This window comes from Coptis chinensis, chromosome 7 (genome assembly GCF_015680905.1).
Source record: "Coptis chinensis isolate HL-2020 chromosome 7, ASM1568090v1, whole genome shotgun sequence".
NCBI lineage: Eukaryota > Viridiplantae > Streptophyta > Magnoliopsida > Ranunculales > Ranunculaceae > Coptis > Coptis chinensis.
This window is the reverse complement of record NC_141462.1, coordinates 68,394,661-68,399,865: the sequence shown is the minus strand read 5'-3', so window position 1 is coordinate 68,399,865 and position 5,205 is coordinate 68,394,661.

Genomic DNA, 5,205 nt, shown 5'->3' with positions numbered 1-5,205 from the left:
TCTATTCTCTAATTATTATAGTGGTTCTTTAATTCAGCCACATTGTGATTGAGCAAAGCACGAAATTTAAAAGCAATATATGTCGCAAAAATATCAAGTGAGAAGAGAAAAAAAATGACTAATTGGTGTAAAACAGAGTTACATAGAAATTGGCTATTGGTAATATCAAGTGAGAAGAAAAAATAAAAGACTGATTGGTGTAAAACAGTGTTACATAGAAATTGGCTATTGGTAATTGGTTGTTAGAGGAAGTGACCCAATAGAAATAAGAGCTTAATTATTGGTCGGAAAAAGGAAAAAGGTGAAGATGCGGAATATGGTCTAAATCTGTAACTTCAAATTTGGTAAACATGGAAGAGCTTAATTATTGGTCGGAAAAAGGAAAAAGGTGAAGATGCGGAATATGGTCTAAATCCGTAACTTCAAATTTGGTAAACATGGAATTGTGAACACTCAATTTGGATTTCGTTATGTTTGGATCAGTTTGATAGGTGACATTAAGGTACCTCGTTGTTAGAGCCCAAATAGAAAACTATGTCTTTAACAATCAATTTGGATTTCGGTGGGATGGTTCTTCCTACTTATTTTGGTACTTCACGTACATTTTTTTGAACTTTCGGTTTTAATGAATAGCCTTACAGAATCTGTTGAAGGATAGTGTTTCATGCCATTGTTAAAAGAGAATGCTTACAATTGTGTGTTAAAAGAGAATGCTTACAATTGTGTGTTAAAAGAGAATGCTTACATAAACCTTTTCTTTTTTCTTTTTTTGTTAGCAAATTTTCTAAGGTTGGTTTTCCGGATCTTCACAGTCTTTCCAGGTACTCTATCTTGCTTTTTTGCTCCAACTTAGCAACTAAATTTTAGTTTGTAATATCTGTTGCAATTCCATAGTCCAATTCAATAGATAAACCCATATAACTAAAATTAAGCCATATGTCGAAATATATTTTGGAGTTAGTTAGACTTACCCCATTACTAGTTCCAACTAGGGATACCCCCCCATTTTCAAAAATATTAGGGTCACCCCCCCATTTTCACGTGGCATCCAAGTCAACAAGTCTTGATTGTTATCTCGAAAGTCAACTGTAGTGAAAAGACCAAACTACCCTTAGCCATGACTTTGAGTCATCACACCAGGTCAAATTAGACACGTGTCACGATCTCCAACGAAAAAATCAAAGGTCATAATTGATCCAAAAAAAAAGACACCAACTACCCTTGATCTTGTAATTACTCTTTTGCCACTGAACTATTTACCAAAGTTTGAACTGTGAAACACGTGTCGCCATCCTGTGAAAGTAATCCGTCATAATAGATTACCAAAGAAATTACTTCTTAGTCAAAGTAGATAGACATGTGGAGTCATCCAGCGCATTCTATCCAACAGATCGAAACTAAACTGCAGTTTTACGTCCAATCACCTTGTATAAAGAGCCAAGTCTATTTTTTTAAGCGGGAAGAAACTCCATTGTTGTCTCCATTGTTGTGAGGATTTATCATTGATCTAGTGTTTGAGCATGCTTGAGTTATCACTGATCTAGTGTTTGAGCGTTCTTGTTAGAACATCACAACAACACTTAATTATTTTTATAGAACTGTATGTTTAAAGTTGTAGGCATTTGAATTTGTCAAAGGTGATGTAGTTATATACATTATTCAATAGAACCGTGCAAGCCTCATTAACTTGAAGGTGTTATCAACTGCAAGGCATCATCTTTGTCTTAGATCCGAAGGTAATCAACTAAAATTCATGATTTATTAATGCTTTTAGACTTGTTTGCTTCTAAAATAGTTGTTTAACAGTGATTTTCTTCTTCATTCTGTACAGTCATGGCTAATGATGAAGTGAGAAACCTATTGATTCACTATGGGGGTTTCTTTAAGACACCTCGTAGAAGGTTAACACTGTCAAAAAAAGATTTCACTGGTAAAAAGGAAGTTTGGATGATGAATGTAAATGGTGATAAACTAAATATGTTGGACATGCAATCAGACTTGAAAGATTTATTGTTGGATGTCAACATGGAAGAGAGGTCAAGTCGGGCTTACATTGTTGGTGGTAAAGTAGTTCATGTAGTGACCGATCTTTGATTTATTGGAGATGTGGAGACAGGTTGGTTAGCAACTGGATGGGTACTATGATGTTTATGTTGAAAATAAAGTTTATGACATGAGTGAAGCCATACCTGAAGTAGAAGTTGAAGACCACACAGTTGAAGCTTTGAATGCAAAAGGAAAAGAAGTTGTGCAAGAAGAAGTTGGTAGGAAAGGAAAAAGGAAGATCCACACCAAACAAAGAGACAACCAACTAAGTATGCCAAGTCTGGAGAGACAATTGAGAAGAGAACGGGTGGGAGAAAAGTCAAAGGAAAGGGTGTCATTGTTGATGAAGATGACCTGTTTTGGTCTAATGTGGGGACCTTTGATGTCAACACATACAATGTCCTGTCTGAAGATGAGCTAGATGATGATGAAGGTATTGAAGTTCCTGTTGTGAGAAAAGTAGCAGCAAAGCCTCCACCTCCAAATGTTGAAGAATTGGAACCTGAAGAGGAGTATCACAGTGCACACTCATCTGAAGATGAATTGGAGTATAAGATTCCAAGTTCTGCAGAGTACTATAACTATGAAGGTGAGACTGTAGATGTGTATAGAACTGAGGCCAATGATGTTAGGCCACACATTGTTGAAGATGAGTGGGAAAGAGGTATGGAGTGGCCTAATATCAAAATATTGAGGCAGGAGATTAAGGATTACTACATTAAGAATAGATTTGTGGGTAGGATGGTTGTGAATGAGTCATTCAGAATTCTAGCTATCTGTGAGGCTAGTGGGTGTCCCTGGAGGGCTTACTGGAGGAAGAAGAAGAGTGATGGTTTTACAATGAGACTAAGCACCTTTAACAATGAACATAGATGTGCTGCTGATACAGACCACAAGAATAGAATGGCTGATGCAGTTTGGGTGGCCACTGTTATGTTGGAACATATGAAGGTACATCACAAGACTTGTACTCCACAAAACATCATTGATGACATTAGGCAGAAGCAGCATGTGGCAATCTCTTACTGGACTGCATGGAGTGCAAGAATTAGATGCTTGTAACAGATTCATGGAGATTTTGCAGAGAGTTACAAACTAGTACTTGTGTTATGTGATCAGGTAAACCCTAAATGTTGCTTCTGTGTTTATATATTGTTTGTTTTCTATATGTGTGTTACTTATGCATTGTTATTGTTACTTATATATTGTTATTGTTACTTATATATTGTGTGTACTCCATTTTTTATCAGATAATGAGAAGTAATCCAGGGTCAATTGCTTTTTGTTCTAGAAATGATCAAACCTTGCAGTTTGAAGATGTATGTGTGTGTTTTACTGCTTCTTTGTCATGATTCTTGACTGCTTGTAGACCCATTATTGGATTAGATGGGTGTTTTCTGAAGGGTAAGTATGGAGGACAATGTCTAAGCATGGTAGCATTGGATGGGAACAATGGTTTGTTTCCTATAGCAGTCTATATCACAAGATCTGAGGGGAAAGAGAGTTGGACTAATTTTTTACAAACAATGAAAATGAATGGATTAGATTGTCATATGTACAAGTTGACATTTGTGTCTGATAGACAAAAGGGATTAATTGAAGCTGTGTCAAGTGTGTTCCCTAACAATCCCCACAGGTTTTGCTTTAGGCATATGTACAAAAACTTTAAGAAAGTTTTCAAGGCAAAACATTTGGAGTTGCTAGTCAGGGGTCTTTGCAAAATGTTATAAGATAACTGATTTTGATAGGTGTATGGCTCAACTAGAATTTGAATGTCCGTAAGAAGCTAGGGCTTATGAGAGAGAAAGTGGAGAGTTGGGCAAGGGCACACTTCGATGATTATACAAAATGTGATCACATCACAAACAATTTTTCTGAATCATTTAACAACTGGATTTTGGACTTGAGGGATATGCCCATTGTTCCTTTCTTAGATAAGTATCATACATTGTTGATGTCCTTTTTGTATAAGAGAAGAGAGAAGGCAGAAGAATGGGATATAAATGGGTTAGTTCATGCAGTTGTGAAGAAAATAGAGAAGATGATATAAGACATTCCTAACTGGGATTTGGAAGCAAGTAATAGCAATCTGTATTGTATCAGGGATGTCAAGTCTAATTATAGATACAATGTGAACATAGTAGATCAAGAGTGCAGTTGTAGGAGATGGCAACTCTCTGGGATTGTTTGTGTGCATGCAGTAGTTATTTTATACAAAATGAGAGCTGATTGGAGAGAGTATTGCAGTTCCTACTTCTGGGTGTCTTCATATCGAATGGCTTACAAGGGACACATCAAGCCAATGGAAGATCCAAGAGACTGGCCCAAGCCTGTAAGTTACCCTAAACTCTCTTTCATTGATACTGGTGTTGAGTTGTTGAACTGACTAATTTATTTTCACAATAATAATAATAAGGGTCCCTAATAATAAATGAAAGAAAAAACAAAGAAGGAAAATGGGCAATAGTAATAGTAGTAGTAGTTCTTCTGTAGTAGTGTTGTTCTGTTTTGTGTTCTTGCATTAATTTGTGTTGTTGCATTAATTTGTTCTGTGTTGTTGCATTAATTTGTTCTTCTGTAGTAGTGTTGTTCTGTAGTTCTTTACGTAGTAGTGTTGTTATAGTAGTATGTAGTAGGTAACATCTTGTAGTTGTTTCTTTTTGTGTTGTTGCATTAATTTGCAAGTAACAAGCAAGTGTTGATTCCAAACTTGTATCCAACTTCACACCAAACCAACACTTGTATTTCTTAAATTATAAAAAAAAAAAAAAGGTGTTGAGCTGGTCTTTTTTCCCACATGTATCCAGCTTCATTACCACTCCATATATTTCTTCAAATCAATCAGAAGATGGACACAAGTCTTTGTTATGGAATATAATTTAATTTTCTTATAGAAGGTCATCAGACAATAATGAAGATCATATAGCTAGTAGTATCCTTTTGGTTGATAGAAGTATGTTTGAAATCACTCTATAGTAGTAGATTGATAGAAGTTTCAAATCACTCTGCCAAATTTCAGTGCCATTGTAAGTCTGACTATAATGTAGGGACTTAGTAGCAGAGATGCATATAACTCTGACACTTGAAACCTAGTAGCAGAGATGCATATAACTTAGTAGCATTAATTTAACTTGAAAATTGACCAGAGAAGACAAGGAT